Source organism: Bufo gargarizans, chromosome 11, assembly GCF_014858855.1.
Source record: "Bufo gargarizans isolate SCDJY-AF-19 chromosome 11, ASM1485885v1, whole genome shotgun sequence".
In the NCBI taxonomy this organism is placed as follows: Eukaryota; Metazoa; Chordata; class Amphibia; order Anura; family Bufonidae; genus Bufo; species Bufo gargarizans.
Genome location: NC_058090.1, coordinates 44,228,237 through 44,249,960, shown reverse-complemented (window position 1 = coordinate 44,249,960; position 21,724 = coordinate 44,228,237). Strand labels below are relative to the sequence as shown.

Genomic DNA, 21,724 nt, shown 5'->3' with positions numbered 1-21,724 from the left:
GAAAATAATAGCATTCTTAATACAGAATGCTTAGTACAATAGGGATGGAGGGGTTAAAAATAATAATAAAACTCACCTCATCCACTTGTTTGCGCTGCCGGGCTCGTCTTCTTTCTTCTTCTTTGATGACCTGGGAGGAAAAGGACCTTTGATAATGTCACTGTGTGCATCACCTGGTCCATCACATGATCTATCACCATGGATCATGTGATGACCATGTGATGAGCGCAGTGACGTCACCACAGGTCCTTTTCCTCCTGGTCATCAAAGAAGAAGACAGAAGAGAAGCCAGGGAGCGCGAACAAGTGGATGAGGTGAGTTAAATATATATATATTTTTTTTTTAACCCCTCCAGCGCTATTGTACTTTGCATTCTGTATTAAAAATGCTATTATTTTCCTTTATAACCATGTTATAAGGGAAAATAATAATGATCGGGTCCCCATCCCGATCGTCACCTAGCAACCATGAGTGAAAATCGCACTGCATCCGCACTTGCTTGCGATTTTTTACGCAGCCCCATTCACTTCTATGGGGCATGTGTTGCGTGAAAATCACCGCTCATGTGCACAGCCCCATAGAAATGAATGGGTCCTGATTCAGTGCGGGTGCAATGCGTTCACCTCACGCATTGCACCCGCGTGGAAATCTCGCCCATGTGAAAGGGGCCTTGGGGTACGGCCACACAGGTTTCCCGGTGCAGTTTTTGGAAACCAAAAAACATGAGTGGATCATAAAAAAAGGAGAAAAAGTACACAGAACAGATGCGTCTTCTCTTTTTTTTTTTTATTCAGTCCTGGTTTTGGCTTAAAAAACTTCAGGAAACCTGACCGTGTGGGGAGCTCACTGCACTGATTGATTTCTATTGTAGCGATGTAAATTCATATGTAAAGAGCTCCACCTAGTGGTGGCTGCAGGCAGCCCCAGCTTTATCGTTTACTGCTTTCCATCCGACCGCTTGGCATTGTGTTTGCCCTGGTAATGGGGATGAGAAACAGCCTCCTCTGTGTAACCACTTAGATGCCATGGTCAGTAATAACCATAGCATATAAGGGGTTAATTGTACGGTATGCGTTATCTCTGATCCCGTCCATTAGACGGGTTGGTTCCAGTTTCAAAATCAGCACCCATAGAAATGATCCATAGTGTGGATTCCCATTGAAAACAATGGAAGGCAGATTTAGGGGCGGAAACTGCACTGAATTCCACAAGGAAAATCCTGTGTGTGAACATGTCCCTAAGTTTATATGCACAGGTGCAGGTTTTTGTGATGTGGGTCATAAAAGGCGAGAATAAAGCACGGATTCTACTTCATTTTTTTAAACCTCTCCGGATTTCGGCTTTAAAAACCCGCACCAGAAAAGCTGCAGGTGTGAATGTCCCCGATGTCCACAGAGGAGGAGCCCCCGAGAATCGTATTGGGAGAGCTAGGAGGCGCGTTACGTTGCCATGGCAACCTGCACCGCCCTCGGTACCGCCTGTCGCCATTTTGGCCAATGGGAAGTCTCGCGAGAATCCGCCGCAGGGGCTCAGTGCGAGCGGGCGGGGAGTAACTTTGTTCTCAACTTGTGTGATCGGAGAAGGGATTGTGTCTGGAGAGGGAGAGGCCGCTGGAGATATCGGGGCTCCGGGAGCACCCCCGGACTGCTGCGGGTGGGGTGCGGGGTGCATGGTGGCGCGCAGCCCCCTCGCTGGATTATTGTGTGGACGGGAGCGCAGCCTGCGGAGGAGCGGTGACAGGAGGTAAGAGCTGCGGCATGTCTGCACGGCGCCCGCATCCCTCCCCGCACAATAGCCCTCCTCACACCCTGCGCTGGCACCAGCACCCGCACAGCCTGGCACCCGGCATCACCCTCCACACTGACTGGCGCCCAGTATCCCCCTCCATACAGCCTGGCACCCGGCATCACCCTCCACACTGACTGGCGCCCAGTATCCCCATCCACACAGCCTGGCACCCTGAATCCCCCACCGCACAGCCTGGCACCCTGCATCCCTCACCGCACCAACTGGCATAAGGCATCCCCATCCACACAGCCTGGCACCTTGCATCCCTCACTGCACTGACTGGTGCCCAGTATCCCCATCCATACAGCCTGGCACCCTGAATCCCCCACCGCACAGCCTGGCACCCTGAATCCCCCAACGCACAGCCTGGCACCCTGCATTCCTTACCACACCAACTGGCATCAGGCACCCAGTGCTCGCCACCGCACAGCCTGGCACCCTGCATCCCTTACCGCACCAACTGGCATCAGGCATCTCCATCCACACAGCCTTGCACCCAGTGCTCGCCACCACGCAGCCTGGCACCTTGCATCCCTCACCGCACTGACTGGTGCCTAGGATCCCCATCCATACAGCCTGGCACCCTAAATCCCCCACCGCACAGCCTGGCACACTGCATCCCTTGCCAGCCAACCAACTGGCCCCGGGCATCCCCCTCCACACATGGTGGCACCCACCTCACAGCCTGGTACCCAGCATCCCCCTCCACACAGCCTGCCACCCTGCATCCTCCACATTACTGACTGGCACCCAGTATCCTCATCCACACTGGCACCCGGCATCTCCCGCTGCACCACACTGTCACATGCTTTGCGCACTGTGTAATACAACACAGTCTTGTTGCCCGTGGTGGACGGTGATGCCACATCTTTAATTTGGAAAAAGAAAAGTTTAATTACACATTGTGCCCCTTCAAGCTGGAGTGTTTATCAAAGAGTGCCCACTGGCAAATCGGGGACAACAACCCCCATCTTCCACACTTGTAACTGAATGGTGGCCATCATTAGCAACACAGGGTGCCACGCTGAGCATCAGCCTTTACTGTACCGGGCACCACGCTACATATGTGTCATCACCTTGAAGCCTGCTGTACCACACTTTGGGTCTCGCTACATATCTTGCCACACTGCATATCACCCCTCACCATACATTGCTGCCACTCCACATGCAGCCCTTGTGTGCCCTGCCTGACAGTGTACCACGGTGCTGAGGTCAGGCGCCCTCTACCACGCCTGGAGCGGACATAATGCACCTGTACGTGACCCTTTGCAAGTAAATGGGAACTGAGCTGCATTTCCACGGCACGGCCACTACAGAGTGGATGGCGCTGTCTGCTTCAGGCTTTGTCCACTTTTTTTTATTTATTGTTTCTGGTGCCCACCAGTCTGATATGGATGACCAGTCCTGTGCCTAGGTCATCAGTATCTAGAATCTGGACAACCCCTTTAATATAGTTATGACACCCTGAGGTCAGCACCCAAGCTTCATCCACTTGCTGGCTGTGGACATGCTGGTGCCGCCCCCTGGTGTATTCCCTGGGCCTGTACTACGCAGTAGGCCAGGGCTGTGTATCGGTGTGCCCAGCAGACGGCCCTGTAATCTCATTTCCAGCTGTGTTACCGGAGTAGTTGTCATGGTGCGGTGATTTATTGCATTCTTCTGGCCTCCAGCAATCTTTCAGCGCTCTCCTGCGCACACACAGCTCTGCTCTACCCATCCCCGCTCTCCTCAGCACACACAGCTCTGCTCTACCCATCCCCGCTCTCCTCCGCACACACAGCTCTGCTCTACCCATCCCCGCTCTCCTCCGCACACACAGCTCTGCTCTACCCATCCCCGCTCTCCTCCGCACACACAGCTCTGCTCTACCCATCCCCGCTCTCCTCAGCACACACAGCTCTGCTCTACCCATCCCCGCTCTCCTCCGCACACACAGCTCTGCTCTACCCATCCCCGCTCTCCTCCGCACACACAGCTCTGCTCTACCCATCCCCGCTCTCCTCCGCACACACAGCTCTGCTCTACCCATCCCCGCTCTCCTCCGCACACACAGCTCTGCTCTACCCATCCCCGCTCTCCTCAGCACACACAGCTCTGCTCTACCCATCCCCGCTCTCCTCCGCACACACAGCTCTGCTCTACCCATCCCCGCTCTCCTCCGCACACACAGCTCTGCTCTACCCATCCCCGCTCTCCTCCGCACACACAGCTCTGCTCTACCCATCCCCGCTCTCCTCCGCACACACAGCTCTGCTCTACCCATCCCCGCTCTCCTCCGCACACACAGCTCTGCTCTACCCATCCCCGCTCTCCTCCGCACACACAGCTCTGCTCTACCCATCCCCGCTCTCCTCCGCACACACAGCTCTGCTTTACCCATACCACACTATTCCATACAAAAGTATACAGTAAAAACCACTGCACGGTATACAACTTTTTGCTATGCTGGTCTGTTGGTGTTGCTGTATGCCTCTTGCAGCAATCTGTCGTATGAGCCTGGTTTTTAAATAGATCGTCATCATTGTCAGATTGGCGGGAGTCCGTCACCTGGCATCCCCTCGATGTTTGAAGAATCTGCGGAGCTCCGATGAGTGCCGGTGCCTCCTCGCAGCTTACAAAGCACAGCGCCCTCCACTGGATAGTGGCTGTGCTTGGTATTACAGCTCAGCTCCATTAAAGTGAATGGAGCTATTGAGCCGCAGCTGGGTCATGTGACTGATGAGCGTTACGTCACTGGCCTGGGAAGAGGCCACAGCGCCCACCGGAGCGCCGCATCCTCTTCATATAGCTGATCGGAGGGTCAGACCCCGCCAATGTGATATTAATGACCTGCCCTGAGGATAGACCATCAGTATCAAAATCTCAGACCACCCCTTTAAAGCATGTAAACAGAGCCTTAAAGGGGTTGCCCGACTTATTGAAAAAATTCCCCAAGCCAGTAATTGTCATAAAGTAATGAAAGAATGCGTAGTCATTTCATACCCTTACCCTTCCGGCGCCGCTGTTCTTGCCTGCATTGAGAGGTCCATATACACCAGACCTGCTGCTACAGCCAATCACTGGCCTCAGAGGTATACTGAAAGAGTCTGCAGAGGTCAGTGATTGGCTGCAGTGGTCATGTGGAGTATATGGGCACGTTATTGATTCTACCAAACGATCAAAGCCTCGACGAGGCGGCAGATGAAATGCTGAGTGTACGTTTTTAATTATTTTATGATAATTGCTGGTTTGGGGGGAATGTTTAATAAGTCGGACGCCCCTTTAAAGTTGTCCAGTGGGGAATCATTTTTAGGAAAGGGCCCAGAGAGGATTGAACTAAAAGAACCATTACTTGCGGATCCCCTGCTGTTATAGACCCTTTGCAAAAATGAATTCCCCCCTAAACCATCCCTTTAAATATTCATGCAATTGTCATCTCCCTTAAAGGGGTATTCCAGTTGTTACAAGTAATCCCCTAGCCACAGAATAGGGGATAACTATTAGATCAGTGTGGTGGGGTCCTACCTCTTGAGACCCCACTAATGACAAGAACGAGGACTCTATGCCCCTCAGACCCTCCTGAAATGAACGGAGCGGCAGGTCAGGCATGTGAAATGCTGCGCCATTCATCTCTATGGGAGTTCCAGAAATCGCTGAGCGCTGTACTGCGTTGTCTCCGGAACCCCCCCCGTACAGATAAAGGGAGCGGCAATGCACATGCTCGACCTGCAGCTCCATTCATTTTGGAGGCTCCGAGGGGTATAGGTTCCCTGTTCTTTTGTTCGGTGGTGGTCCCACTGAACTACCAGTTTACCCTATCTTGTGGAATACCCTTTTAAAGGGGTTGTCCGGGTTCAGAGCTGTACCCGGCCATGCCCATATTTTCACCCAGACAGCCCCTCTGACAAGAGCATCAGAGCAGTTCATGTAAAACGGCTAGGGCAGCGCTAAAGCCCGCCCATCGGAGCCGGTGACGTCACCGAACACACCGCTGGGCAGAAGCCTCCGCCCGGCAGTGTGTTATTGTAAATAAAAGAGCCCTTGCCCTGCGCGATTCAGCGCAGGGAAAGGGAGAGCATTGGAGCATGAAATACTCCGATGCTCTTGTCAGGGGGGCTGCGTGGGTGAAAATATGGGTATGTCCGGGTTCAGCTCTGAACCTGGACAACCCCTTTAAGGGATCCATGCTGGATTTGCATGCTATAGCCGGCGTAGCTACACTATAAAAGTCATACAGACAAAAAAAAAAGCAACGTTTTTTTTTTGGAGCGTTGGTTGTGTCTTGAGGCTGAGAAACCTTGTTACAGTTGCCCTCTAGTGAAGGAAAGGGATGTGTGGATGGCGGTGAGGGCCAGAGGCAGTATACCCAGTGCTGGGACGTGCCGCTAGTGGAGCTGCTGTTTTAGGAACCCTGCGCTGTCGCCTCTCATTGATGCTGCTGTCACTTATTGACTCTGGAATCCACATTTATCACCGGTTAGTCGCGCATGTCGGAGCGGGCTCAGCGCCTTATACCGTACAGGTACAGGCTTCTGGCTGACATATAGGGGGAGGAGGGTGATTGTATTAAAGCTAGAATACTGTGAGTATTCCTCCCTGGTATCATGTAACATGCGAACCCTAACGAGGTGTCATTAATCATGCAGCGTCCATAGCACAGCACCTCCTTTGTGCTGGAAAGAGCGCTCCATGGAGACGTATAGAACAGAACGTCTTCCAGAATAGGCTAATATTTTACCCAAGGTCGGACCGCAGTGACCAGGATTTTGTAACCGTAAGGCCTCATGCACACGACCGTTGTTCTGGTCCGCATCCGAGCTCCGTGTGCTGTCCGCATCCGCTGCTCCGTTCCGCGGCCCCGCAAAAAAAATATAACATGTCCTATTCTTGTCCGTTTTGCAGACAAGAATAGGCATTTCTACAATGGGCCACCTGTTCTGTTCCGCAAATTGTGGAAGGCACACAGAAGGCTTCCCTGTTTTGCGGACCGCAAAAAAACAGAACGGTCGTGTGCATGAGGCTTAAGCCCCCATGCGCACAACCATATCCATTTTGCAGTCCGTAAACCACGGAGCCGCAAAATACAGATCTACCTGTTCACATTTTCATGCGGATTTCTCAGCATTTCCGAGCCAAAATCTGCACGTTACTTGCAGATTTTGATGCAGATTTGCCCTTGATCTGACCCATTACATGGCAAGTCCCTGCTAAAAATCCACAGGCCGCTTTCTGACGAACGTATTGAAATCCGTCAGTTTTCTGTCAGTATACCATCAGTATTGCTTCAGGGTTTCATCAGGATTTACATGCGTATTTCTTCCTTCATTATTAGTGCACGTACTAATGTGCGTATTTGGAAACAAATCCGCACAAAGCTCGGACATGCTGCGGATTCCAAATACTGACGGAAATTATACGCCCATGTGAATAGCTCCATTCATTAACATTAGCAGCGGATTCCGCAACATAAAACCCGGACCATATATTGCAAATACGCTCATCTGAAAGCGGCCAAACAATTGACATAATGCAAATTTCATGATCCTCATGGAAAGTAAATGCAAAGTGTACATGTGATTTGGGAAATCCGCTGCTACTGTATTAGGGCTCATGCACGCGGCTGTTGCACGGCCTTTCCGTTTCGCAATTTGCCGTCCTCAATGCACGGGTACCATCCGTGCGGATTCTGCAGACAGGACCAGGCAAGTGAATGGGTCCGCATCTGTGATCCGGTGAGCACACGGCCGGTGCCTGCATATTGCGGACCTGCTCTATCATGTTTGGTAAAATAGTAAAATGTTATGTGCCTACAAAAATACCACTCTAGAAAGAAAAATTATTGTAAAAAAAACGTGAAATTATATTTTTTACCAGCATTTTTACATGTTTTTTTACAAGCTTAAGGCTGCGGGCCGCATACGGCGGTTCCGCAATACACGGGTCACCAGCCATGTGCATTCAACATCACAGATGCAGACCCATTCACTTGAATGGGTCCACAAATCCGGAGATGCGGTGCAGAGCAGTAGCAGGAACCCCACGGAAGCACTACAGAGTTCTTCTGGGGTGTTCCGTTCCGTGCTTTCATGTCGCAAAAAGGTAGAACTTGTTCTATCTTAACGGGCAGATTGCGGACCCCATTCAAGTGAATGGGTCTGCGAACTGCATGCGGCTGCCCCACGGAGCAATTTGCGGTCCACAGCACGGGCACTGAGCCCTTACATTTGTGTGAAAGAGGCCTAAAAGTAATAAGGCCGCACCCTTAATGTTCTGGATCCGCTCCTAGTTTGGCTACTTAAACAAATATGTACATGTGCTAAATAGAACCAAATCTGCTCTGTGTGAACACGGCCTGAGGGTTTATTTTTTTGTATTTTTTTTCCAAGGCAGCATTTCTTATGCGCAGGCTTAATTCCAGGATGTCCCCTTTCATTTAAGTGAATAGAGGGTAAATGCTTGGTCTTCTTTTCATATGTGTGAACATAGCTTTAGGGCTAATGAGGTTTTAATCCCTCTATTAGCGGTAGCTGGTGGACGTGTAGTAAAAGCTTTGTCCCCTTTCAGCTATTGTTTTTCTCTAAGTACAGGCCTGGAATAGTATCCGTGTGACCCTAACCGAAAATACCTCCTTCCCATCCATAGAAATAAAACTCCAGGAAGGACAGAACCGTGTGAAATGTACGGCAGCCTCGACGTGTAGTCAGAAGATCATTGACCGGGTTTGGGAGATCCCAGGAACCAGGTGGCTAATGTGTCTAGATATTTGCCACCTGGTACCTAACTGGTTCAATGAAGGTTCCTTTTACAGGGGTCAATAAAAAAAAAAAAGTCAAGCCGAATAGGCCTCTTTCACGTGTCAGTGGTTTTCCATTGTCCATGGTGACACCACGGATGCACGCCCTATTTTATCCCTCACGCACATTATAGTCTACGGATCCGTGAAAATCACCAACACAACATGGATGCCATCTGTGTTTGGTCCATGGTTTTCACAGATCTTTCCTAGGAGATGCCCTGGAAATTAATTTTCAGCCTAGCAGGGTACGTGGTCTACGGATGACGCACAGAGGGCAACTGACCATCTCGTCAAGGATCTCATCATGGACACGGAAGGAGGCCTAACTCTGTACTGTTTTCCCATCCCCGAACGGGACCCAGCCTGACCTTCTCCCACTTAAATGCGTCACCTTAGAGGTGGTCCGTTCTACAGGAACAGCATAGCACAGCCCATTAGATGGTTTCTGAAGTTCTCACCACCCTGGAGACCGCATCTAGCCAGGCCAGGTCTGTCTGCCAGATCTTCTGTAGAAAATCTGCAGCAGACCCACCATGTGTGGTCATGCCTTTACAGGAATTGTCTCATGTGGGTTCCCCTTTCTAAATTGAAGGCAGCCCAGTAATCAGCTGGTCTTTGTGGTCTGGCTTTACAGATGGGGCTGAGCTGCAAGACCAGACTCTGCTCATTGGACATCCCTGGTGATGAGCCTGTAGTAGAGAAACGATTTCTACTAAGGTCTCTGGCAGGCTGTTCCGGCTGAGACTAGTGTGCCAGAGCTCTCTGGATCTGGCATAGCCGGATGTTCCCCCAAAGCCCACTGGTGGCCTGCTGGATCCACTGCTGCAGACACAAACGAGGTCTTCTTACCTGTCAGATCCTGCACCAACGTTCCCCCGGCTAGGATCTGTTTATCCGGTGGTTACCTGTACGTCGTCTCGCTTGTAGAGGGACGAGCAGTTGTAGACTCTGTTCCGCCGAGACAGAGCGCAGGTAATTTTGAAGCAGTAGCAGCGCTGACATGGCTTCTGCTACCTCTTCATACAGCCAACTCCTGCTACCCGCCCCCCCTCCGATCTGATATTGATGGCCTATCTGACACTACACAACCCCTTTAAGTGAAATCCTTTCATCCAGGGAATTGGATGCTCTTATGTTTTTATAGACAAATTCACCATGCCGGGAGCAGATCTGCAGGCTGTGTCATGATACGAAGAGCATATCACATATAGCTCTAATGAAAATCTAGTGGTCCTGATTATCCCAGCAACGGATGCTGGGGCGTGTAGTTCCTCAACAGCTGGAAGCACACAACCTGCCAGTGTGCTTCATACGGTCTGGATCATCTCTTTGGATGGCGTGCTGGGTTGTAGAGCTCTTACGGGAACACTTTATAATGGGCTTTTCTGTGTTTTCTTTTTTTATTTCCCCACGGCGTTGTAGTATATTGTTTTATGCAGAATATATAACGTCCCGGCATTTTACACCGTGTTATGCAGTGACATTTGTGAGAAGACTTAAACAAAGGGTAAGCGGGCCCTGAGCATCTCCTTGAGGAGGCGGAAGGTGTGGGCTGTGAGAAGGTGGCATGGTGGAGGACAATCACCGATGTAGTCACTGGTCATAGCAAGGACGTTCCTGAGATCACCAACACTAATCCTTTATAAAAAGCTTAACGAGAAGACTTTATAAAAGAAACTTCAGGTTGCAAATTGACTTCTCTTGACTGGGGGCCTAGAATGTTTGACCTTCATTTAGATTAAGGGGGTATGCGAATATCATCCAGAGTTACAGTCACTCATTTCTATGGGAGTTACAGGAACGTCTAGTACAGCCCACTTGGCTGTTTTTGTAACCCTCGCCGATGGGCTCAGCCATGAACGATGAAGATAGTCAACCCCTTTGGCCACCTGCACACGTTGCATATTTTTGCTTATTTGTATGTAGAAGCTCCCTATGAAAACCGCATTAACAACACACAAAAAAAGCTCATAAACCTGCACTATTTAATTTTTTTATTTTTTTTGGAGAGTTTTTAATGCGATTTTGTTGATGTTTGTGTGCGATCAGAAAATTACTTATTTTTTAAATCGCCCTTTTACTAATATATATATATATATATTTTTTTTTTTTACTTTTTCCATATCACTATCTATATTTAAAAATCGTATATTAATCCCGCAGTTTTCACACTGGCCGTTAGGCCTAACATATGTGTAGACTTACTGGGCCTCATTTATCAAATCCGTCTAACAGGAAAACTGTCTTAGTTGCTCATAGCTAGAGATGAGCGAATCGACTTCTGATGAAACATCCAAAGTCGATTTGCATAAAACTTTGTTTCAATACTGTACGGAGCGAGCTCTCCATACAGTATTAGAATGTATTGGCTCCTATGAGCCGAAGTTATTACTCCCAAAGTCTGTAATAACTTCTTGTCAATTGATTTATACTGTAAACAACCATTTCCCGAACTCTGGTTCGGTTCCAAGTGGTACATTGGAACTGAACCCGAGTTTCGGGAAATTTTTTTACAGTAGAAATCAATTCATGAAGTTATTACCTGAATTCTTGCGAGACTTTGCGAAGTAATAACTTCGGCTCATAGGAGCCAATACATTTTAATACTGTACGGAGCGCTCACTCCATACAGTATTGAAACAAAGTTTTATGCAAATCAACTTTGGATGTTTTATCCGAAGTCGATTCGCTCATCCCTTCTCATAGCAACCAATCGGCGCTCACCTTTAATTTCTTAGTGTTCTGAAAAAAATGAAAAGTGAGCTCTGGTTTCTATGGTCAACTACAGCTACGTTCAAATCTCTGTTTTGGGGGTCCGGAATGCAACGGTTTTTGTCTGGCCGAAACCCGGCCTTTATTGGAATCAATGGGGAACGGCGGTGAAGTAGAGGATACGAAACAGCCTTCCGGATCTCCTCACGGAGATGTGAACGAGGCCTTACAGTTGTCTTTTTAGATGGTTTTCATAAATGAAGCCCCCTGTCATTCGAGAGCGGCCGCATGGGCCATAGACACAGTGGACAGGAGGGGATCATGCCCTGTGCAGAGGTCAGGAGGGAGTAGATAAGCTGTGATATCGCCTATTGTGAATGGATCCTGTCTTATCTACATAGAGGTGATATCTGCCTGTGATAATAATGGCTACCTGTACAGAACAGAAATACATGACCAGACCTAGAGTTCAGTGTGAAAATTGCAGGATAAGGCTACATGCACACGACTGTGTTTTGCGCTCCGCAAAAAAAAAAAAAACAGATGACATCTGTATACCATCCTTTTTAAATTTTTTTTTTTTTTTTTTTTTTTTTTTTTTTCCGGATCAACTGTAACAATGCCTAAAACGGACAAGAATAGGACATGTTATATTATAAATTTTTTTGCAGGGCTACAGAACAGACATACTGATGTGGACAGTACACAGTGTAATGAATGGGTCTGCATCCTATCCACAAAAAAAAACGGAACTGAAACAAACAACGTTCGTGTGCATGTAGCCTATTATACATTTTTCTAATATAGATAGAAACATGTAAGTCCTCTTTCACACTTGCGTTGTCCGCATCCGGCGTGTACTCCACTTGCCGGAATTACACGCCGGATCCGGAAAAACGCAAGTGTACTGAAAGCATTTGAAGACGGATCCGGCCTTGCGGCAAGTCTTCAGGATTTTTGGCCGGAGCAAAAAGCGCAGCATGCTGCGGTATTTTCTCCGGCCAAAAAACGTTCTGTTCCGGAACTGACTGAAGACATCCTGATGCTTCCTGAACGGATTTCTCTCCATTCAGAATGCATTAGGATAAAACTGATCAGGATTCTTCCGGCATAGAGCCCCGACGACGGAACTCTATGCCGGAAGAAAAGAACGCAGGTGTGAAAGAGCCCTAAAAGAAATTTAAAAAATCACCAAAAATTCTAACAAAAGATATAACATAAAAACGTGATTTAAACAATCGGTCGTTTTCTGGTGACCCATTCCCTTTATCAAACCTCATTCAAGTCTAGCCTAGCATCGCGGGTGAAAAGTATAGAATAAAGCGCCGGCCTCTCTGGTGGCCGAGACTTTGTGAGCTCACATAGGCACGCATGTGCAGCAGCTCCCGTCCTGGCAACCTCGTATCTGGAAACAAGCAGTGTATGTGATGGAAAAATGAATCCCTCTGGCAAAGGAGGCAATATGGACAATCGCAATACATTACTAAGTGCCTTGTAATTACTTTCTCTACATGATAAATGCCATTTGCTGAAGTGAGACAACCCCTTTAAGGGCTACATGCATACAGCCGCTCTGGGTACCGGCCGTGGGCATCCCACACTTTCCTCTGTCCCTTTTATAGAAATGCCTATTCTTGTCCCCAATAAAGACAACGGCCACACGGATGCGGACAGCACAGAAATGACATCTGTGTGCTTTCCCCTTTATATAGAAATAAATTAGTCCACATCCGAGCTGCAAAAAATGCGTACCGTCGTGTGAATGTAGCCTCGGGAACATGTTTCGGGGCTGAGGCCTTCATCAGGTCTTATCTGTTTATGGACATGTCCTACTTGCAGCACTGTGAGATTGCACACAGCCTTGGAAAAGTCCACTTCTTCTGTTTGACTTGTCTTATTTGCTCTGCTGAGAAGTCTCCGTCTGGCTGTATACTGTGCTAACATTCACTGTGTATCCTCGCCGGCCGGTGCCAGAGATTAGCGGGGGCTCAGGACTAGCTCCCGAGAGGCTGACTTCTCTCTTTTCCTTGCATACATATTTTGAAGCATTCTCTCCTTGTAATACATCCCTTGGCAATATTTTAGTTAATGGTTCTGTACTGGTGGAAATGTGTCCCTCGTGTGTGTCTCCCCCCCCCATTACTGGATGGCTCGTTACTGGGGTCATTGTTGTGCTTCCTGTATTAAGTGCACACACCGTTTGAAGTAATGTGACTCTTTTAACACTTCTGGAGGCTAAAAAGGAGCTCCCACCCCGTTAACAGAAACCTTTCACACATAATATTGAAATGGAGGTGGGGTGTCCCGAAGAACAAAAGGCAAGTAAACCTTATTTCAGTAATTGGTGAGTCCACACTGAGGGATGATTGCTTACATCTGCCACTAAAATTTAAAGGGGATGCTTAGCAGTATAACATTCTTTATATATGGCTCCCAGTGGGTTAAAAAAAAAAAATAGAGAACCCATACCCACCCTTACTGATCCCCCAATGCTGCTTCGGTTCCTTCTGCTCTCCACTTCCTAGTCCAGGCTCAACGTGCTGGAGATGCCTGCTCAGCCTATCACTGCCCGTAGCTGTGACTTTCCTGCACGTTGAGCTAGGGCCAGGAGGTGGAGAGCTGCCAATTCCAGCGAGATCAGCTCACAATCTAATGTGTATGTGGGTCTCCCCTCATGGCAGATGTTTGGGGAAGGAAGAATCAAGTATGTTAGATTTTCAGAGGAGCCTGGTAGTGGTGTATTCTTCTTTTCCCATTGAAATAGACATGCATGCTTGGCCGGGAATGCTTATGGAATGCTAGGAAAAAGTACAAATTTCAAGTCTATCATCATTTGCCAAATGACACCAAAAATGGTGCATCTTCTGGCTACATGGTCTAGTTTTAGGCTACCTGCACATGTTGCGGATTATATGCAAATTTTTGCATGGGAACACTACAGCGTGATAAAGTACCCGCAAAGTGAATATTTGTACATTTCTTTTTTTCCATGCGGAAATTGACTTAGAAATCCTCAGCATGGCAATTATTTGTGCGGATTTTCAGTGTTAGGTTTCACTACTGGGCTGTCTATGTGCAGCATTACACAAGCAGTTATCAGGAAAGAGCATTGGTAGGAAGGTTTGTTCCTGATAATTGACCCCATAATCTGCTCATGTAAATGGGCCCTCTTAGAATTGATTTTTTTAGCTTGGACATAAAAACCGCCCATAGACGGAGCAAACAACCCAACTTTTTAACTGTTTAGGCTAATATTTATCATCTGATTCTCAGCATACGACTCACAGGGATGCGTGCCCTGATTTGCGGCTTGGCTTATGTTTTCTACTGCCATTACTTTACCTTTTTTATGTGCTGCGGGGTTCCAACAATGAAGGGAAATTGGTGGTTTTCAGTGGCCATTAGCTTGCATGGTTGCGTCCTCCTGTTCTCATGTGAATCCATAATCAAACATCTTTTGTAAGAAATACATTTATTTTAGGATGGCCGATTTCAGGGAGAGGGCTTAGGCTACATGCACCCGACCGTATGTGTTTTTGCGGATCCGCAAAAAAAATGGACCCGCGGATCGATTTTTATTTTTGGGGCGGATCCATTGTAATAATGCCTATCCTTGTCCGCAAACTAGAAAAAAATAGGACATGCACTATTTTTTTACCGGAACGAACATACTGATGCGGACCGCACACGGTGTGCTGTCCGCGTTTTTTGCGGACCCATTAAAATGAATGGGTCCGCATCCTAGCCGCAAAAAAAACGGATTGGACACGGAAACAAAATGCGGTCGTGTGCATGAGGCCTTAGCCTTATGCGTTACATATGCCTATGACATATCAAAGGTTTTCTCAAAACTCAATGACCCTTGAACCTTCTGCAGTGAAACGGTTCACACCATTGGGGTCTGTTTGGTTATTTTCTGATGACCTAAACCAGGGATGGCCAACCTGAGGCTCTCTAGTTGTTGCAAAACTACAACTCCCAGCATGCCCGGTTAGCCTACAGCAGGGCATGGTGGGAGTTGTAGTTTTACAACAGCTGGAGAGGACGCAGGTTGAACAAAGTACCAATGCCAAGAGAAATAATCCTAAAAATTGGCTGTAGGATCTGTAATAACTCCTATGGCACCAGTAACAATGGAAGCCATTATACTAGTGTGAACAGAGTCTAAGGTCTCATGCACACGGCCATAGTTTTGGTCCGCATAAGAACCGCGTTTTTTGGTGGATCCCTTAATCTCAATAGGGCCACAAAAGATACAGATAGACCACAGTATACTGTCCACATCCGTAAGTCCTTTCCATGGCCGTGCAAGAAAATAGACAAGGATAGGATATTACTGCAGGAGTAAAAAAAATACGGTGGCAATGGCATGCTCTCAGCCGGTATCCTTGTTTTGTGTACAGCCTTGTGCATGAACCCTAATGGAGGGAGAGTTGTTCTGAACAATCACACACCCCAGGCATAAAATCTTCACAGTACAATGATGGGGCTTTTGCAAGGCCTCGTTTACATTGGCGTTGGTGGCTCTGATAGGGGCTTTATCACAGATCAAAGAAGCTAGACATAACAAGCCATCATGCTGCCCTTTTTTTGGCCAGTAACACCTTGGCGGTAAACCGACAGATCCCATTATAGTCAATGGGGTCCATCCATGTGTTGGAGTCCACTCAGGAGTCCTCATAGTCATGAGCTGCCGGCTCTCAATGGCTGCTGATTGGCAGTTTTCCTCCAATAGCAATCAGCAGCGAGGACAGGGGGGCTCATGAGCATCAGGACTCCTGAGCCTGCGGTCTGTATTGAGAGGACTCCAGTTTAGCAGAACGACTGGGTCACTTCAAGTAACTGGCGCGACTTTTTTGCTCAGGGTTTCTGTCCTCACACAGGACAACATAAAGCTGGTTACAGACTGCCATTAAAGGTGTTGTGCAGCAATAGATATTGATGCCCTATCCTCAGGATAGATCCTCAATATCAGATTGGCGGGGGTCCAACACCAGATCCTCCCGCCGATCCGTTATTTGAAGAGGAGGCGTCGCTCCATGCGAGCACTGCTCGTCGTCTCCTGCGGAGCGGCAGCGTAGTGTAATAACAAGTACTTGCTCCATTCAGGTGAATAGAGTGAGTACTTGTCGTTACAGTCCCGAGATGATGGGCAGTGCTCGCATGGAGCGACGCCTCCTCTTCAAACAGCTGATCGGCGGGGGTCCGACACACAGCCCCTGAGGATAGATCATCAATATATATTGCTGCACAACCCCTTTAAACCCTCATTTTTATTTAACGTACTGATTTAGAAGTTTGGATCAACTTTCATGTGTTGAAATCTGCTTAGAAATATTACATAACTACTTTCTCCTTTCTTGGCGGCTTTTCTTCTATATGAATATGATACGGTATTAGGTGTAAAGCTTACGCCTTCGGAGGAGAGTCTTCAGGGCAGCACAGTGAGGTTCATGAGTCCAAAACCGACCAGGGCCACCACCTGCATGGAGTCCTTATGTTCTCTGTGCTGCTGTATTGGTTTGGACATAATGGATATTTGCTCCAAAAGATACTGAGAGGTCGATTGACTTCCTGGTTTGCGGGTGCGGATATTTGAATTTGTGAATTGTGGCACAGCATTTGTTTCTAGATGAATAACTTTTAAAAATAAATAAAATAAAAGTTTTGCTCACTTGCCTTTATGATGTGATTGTATTATTTGGCTCTAAGAATGGTGCCCCCCCGCCCCCTTCCCCAAGAGGTCAGTGAAAGGCTTCTGGGGGACACTGACAATTATTTGTATTTTGCATTTTTTTCACATCCAAAGAGCCCCATTTACAGGGGAAAACAGAGCCTGTGGGGGCTTTTGACACAGACAGAGCTGATCGGGGCCTGCTAAGACCTGACAGCTCTGCCCGATCACATGATCGCCAGGTAGGGAAAGCGGTATAGGTCATATTTTCCGTGCCACCATATATTTTGCATACTGGCCATCATGACTTTTCGATTTGGTTCTGCATCAGCACATTGGCTTATGTTGACATGCACACAACGCAGTAGAAATCTGCGTGCCCATCGCATACTGTCAGAGGCATGGTATGCCACCTACTGCGTTCTCTTCATCGTGTTTCCAAGGTGATGTGACTCACGGTTTTAAAAGCCTCTCCAAGTAAGAAAATTTGTACCAACAAGCAGAAACCAGCCTATAAAATATTGCCAATCAATCCCTCTATCTGGACACGAGTCTTGTCCGTGCCTCTGATGGCGTTCCCACTGGACTATTGAATCCGCTATTTACGTTTCTAGAGCACACAGTTTATTTTCATTTTAAAAAGCTAAAAATTAAAGGGGTTTTCTCACTTCAACAAATAGCATTTATCATGTAGAGAAAGTTAATACAAGGTGCTTACTAATGTATTGGGATTGTCCATATTGCCTCCTTTGCTGGCTGGATTAATTTTTTCCATCACATTATACACTGCTCGTTTTCATGGTTATGATCACCCTGCAATCCAGCAGCAGTGGTCGTGCTTGCACACGAGGAAAAAGTACGAGTTTATGTGCACTCCCGCTGTCCCGGCCACCAAGTAGGCTGGCGCTTTTTTCCTATAGTGTACAAATATGACCACCACTGATGAAATGCAGGGTGGTCGTAACCATGGAAATGAGCATTGTATAATGTGATGGGGAAAAATGAATCCAGCCAGCAAAGGAAGCATCATGGACAATCATAATACATTAGGAAGTGGCTTGTATTAAAGGGGTCCTCCGGGCTTTTCCATATTGATGACCTATCCTTAGGTACCACCGCCGATCAGCTGTATGAGGAGACTGTGCGCTCAGTGCCCACGTGCCGTCTCCAGTCTCCCTGCTCTGCTGCTGCGCACCGTCTCCTCATACAGCTGATCGGCGGGGGTGCCAGGTGTCGGACCCTCCGCCGATCTGATATTGAAGAACTATCCTGAGCGTAGGTCATTAGGTAAATATATCACAGAAAATCACTTTAATCCTGCAGGCTGTTTCGGCGTTGACCAGATCGGGCAACTGTGATTGGTTGCAAGATTTACAGTTTATTTTTTGGACAGTTTTTTTTTTTTTTTTTTTTTTGTCGTCTTCGGGGGTCCTTGCTGCTGCTTCAAGCTGTCTCCAAGCAAGAGACCTAGCAGCTAACATGTGCACTTGCATTGGTAGGGGGAGACCTAAAAGGGGCAAATGGGGTGTCCTTTTTCTTTTCTTCCAACTCTTGTGATCTGGAGCAGGATATGTTTGTGGTGAGTGTTGTTGTTTTTCCCTTATTTCTGGGTCATGATATTAGTTTGGAGTTCTCCTACCTAGGCCTGTGAGCAGAACATATAATTTCCCTTTATCCCGTCATGCATGACACGGACAGCCCAGCATTGACTCATTGCGACTTCCATTTATTGTTTGATGCAAGGTCTCATTTAAGCGTTTGCTTTGTGCTGACTCCCTTTCTCATTGTGCGGAACATAAATTCCTCCATGAGTCACACTCCTCACTAATCACTCCCATTTTACAAGATGAGGTCTAATCCCTGCAATCGGGGGGTTACGTCTCATTTTACTTGTTCTCTCTGGCCATGCAGCATTCCAATACAGACAGTCCCCTAAAATGGGAACACACCCTTTAATCTCTGGTGAAACACCGTCCATTCAGGCAGTGGAGCATTCCCATCTTAATGTGTCAGTCTGCTGCCGCGTGTAATTGTTCTCTTTACCTATTAGCTGTTAAGTAAAATTATCTGTCATTAGCTGGGATGTCTCCTGTTAGTGCTCCAGTTTATGAGAGTCATGCTGTCACTTACGTCAGCGTGTGAATGCTGCGGCTACACGGGAGTCTGGACCAGACCAAATTCCTTTACTGGGACACTGGAATTTAAAAGCCTTTTTATTTTATTTTAGTCTTTTTAACTGTTTATCTTTTCAGTGCTTGCAGTTGGTGACTACTGTCATAATGCGGCATGGCATATGACAATTTAAAGGGGACCTGTCTCCTCTCCTGACATGTCTGTTTTACTGATTAGTTACATGCTTTGCCCATGTAATTACCATTCCAGAACATCTATTCTTATGACTGCCATTACACTATTATTCCTGCTAGATGTTACGAATAAACTGCTAGTCGTTTGCTAGCAGGTCCAGATAAGTGTAACGATAAGTGTAACCAGCGACTGGATAGTGGCAGACTGTGCAAGGACACACCCCAACTGGTAACACCCAGCTGGACCTTTATTGCAGATTGCTAGTAATTTATGTATAACTTCTAGTAGGAATATTAAGGGAATGGCACAACATAAGAGTTAGGGCTCATGCATACTAATGTATTTTCTTTCCTTGCCCGTTCCGTGTTTTTTTTTTTTTTTGCAGACCGTATGCGGAACCATTTATTTTAATGGGTGCGCAAAAAAAACGGAAGTTACTCCGTGTGCATTACATTTACGTATGTCCGTATTTCCGTTCCGCAAAAAAATAGAACATGTCCTATTATTGTCTGCATTACAGACAAGGATAGTACTGTTCTATCAGTGGCCAGCTGTTCCGTTCTGTAAAATACAGAATGCACACGGACGTCATCGACACCTGGGACCCCCACTAATCAGCCAGTGCTCACACTATTGACGTGGCCTTGCAGCTTTGGACATGTGACGTCACATTACTGAGAGAGACGGTGCCTTCTCAAACAGGTGATCAGCAGGGGTCCTGCGTGTAGCGTGATAGATCATCAGTTCCACAATCCTGGAAAACCCCCTTAAAGGGGTTGTCCGGGTTCAGAGCTGACCCCGGACATACCTCCATTTTCACCCAGGCAGAGTCCCTGACGGGAGCATCGGAGCAGTTCATGCTCCGATGCTCTCCTTCGCCCTGCGCTGGGGGGGCTGCCTGGGTGAAAATAAGGGTACGTCCGGGTTCAGCTCTGAACCCGGACAACCCCTTTTAAAGGATACTTTCTATTGTTCATCATATTGCATCCACCTCACTCCCCTCCCCCCTTAGGGTATGAACACATGGCGGAAATACACAGCGGAAAAATCCAATATGTATTTGCCGCTTCTGCAGTTTGCACGGCCGCAGACCTGCTTGCAGATTTATTCCCATTCAACCATGGTAAGAATTGACGCGCTCGTTCTTTTTGTCTGCGAGATGGATTTTAAGTCAGCGTATGGCAAAATCTGTACAGTGCGGCTGTCCATTGAAATCAATAGGAGACTTATGTTGGCCCCTTTTTGGCTGGATTCTAGTGTTTAAAAGGCATTGGAGACCTAGCAAAAAATCAGAGCAGATAGATAATAAATCAGTCTGCTCAGCATCTTCCGCTGTGTAGCACACGGACCACAGATACAAGTGCATGTACTATACAATACGGCAGGCACCTGCAGATTTCTACTGTTTCTACTATGAGTGTATTTTATTTGGCAGAACACGGACTTGTGCTTCCTGTGTGGGTCTATAGGTTTTCTGAGAAGTAAACGGCTACAGTTCAGAGGATATTGTTACCCAACACCTTCTCTGTTGCAATCCCATGCCCCAAAGACTTTCCGCAGGAGACACTTGATGTATTTTGCATTTTTGTTCCATTCTGATATCTGCAAAAAAAGTATTCGAAAAAATTATATTTATCGCAGATGCAATGCTTTTACTTTATATTACGTTATGCACATGTAAGGCTACTTTCACACTAGCGTTTTTTTGCGGATCCATCATGGATCTGCCAAAACACTTCTGTTACAATAATACAACCGAATGCATCCGTCATGAACAGATCCAGTTGTATTATGTCTTCTATAGCCATGACTGATCCATCATGAACACCATTTAAAGTCATTGAGGGATGGATCAGTTTTCTATTGTGTCAGAGAAAACGGATCCTTCCCCATTGACTTACATTGTGTGCCAGGACGGATCCGTTTGGCTCAGTTTCATCAGACTGCAAGCAGCGTTTTGGTGTCCGCCTCCAGAGCGGAATGGAAACTGAACGGAGGCAAACTGACGCATTCTGAGAGGATCCTTTTCCATTCAGAATGCATTAAAGGCAAAACTGATCTGTTTAGGACCGCTTGTAAGAGCCCTGAACGGATCTCAGAAACGGAAAGCCAAAACGCGAGTGTGAAAGTAGCTGGTATAAAATGGTAGTATGTGCCTATTCCTTCCCATACTCTACTAAATGCAGGCTTCCTGCTTTGGACTATTTTAGGGCAGCAGATGGTTTTATAAAAGATATTTTGTTGTACAGTTCATCTGAAATAAAATTAAATCGAGCAACTTTCCAATTGATATCCTATTATTTTGTGTTTATAGCTAGTTTTTAACCTGCGTTTCCATGGTTACAGACTACAAACAAAGCCTGTGTAGTCGGATGGTAAAGTCATACTTCCTTCCATCTCTCCTCTACTGCATCCTGATGTACGTTAGGCCTGTTTAGATTTGCGGTAAACGGATCCGGCAGCAGCTT

At 47.2% G+C, this 21,724-nt stretch overlaps 1 protein-coding gene across 6 annotated transcripts in view; it reads left to right on the top strand.

Moving 5' to 3' along the window:
• The first annotated feature begins 1,528 nt into the window (after positions 1-1,528).
• SIPA1L1 (signal induced proliferation associated 1 like 1) overlaps positions 1,529-21,724 on the top strand; it is a 232,494-nt gene continuing 212,298 nt past the window's right edge. For all 6 annotated transcript variants that reach the window (XM_044272804.1, XM_044272806.1, XM_044272807.1 and 3 more), the window contains exon 1: positions 1,529-1,743. The gene's annotated coding sequence lies outside the window, so the exon portion shown is untranslated. The remainder of the gene's footprint in view (positions 1,744-21,724) is intronic.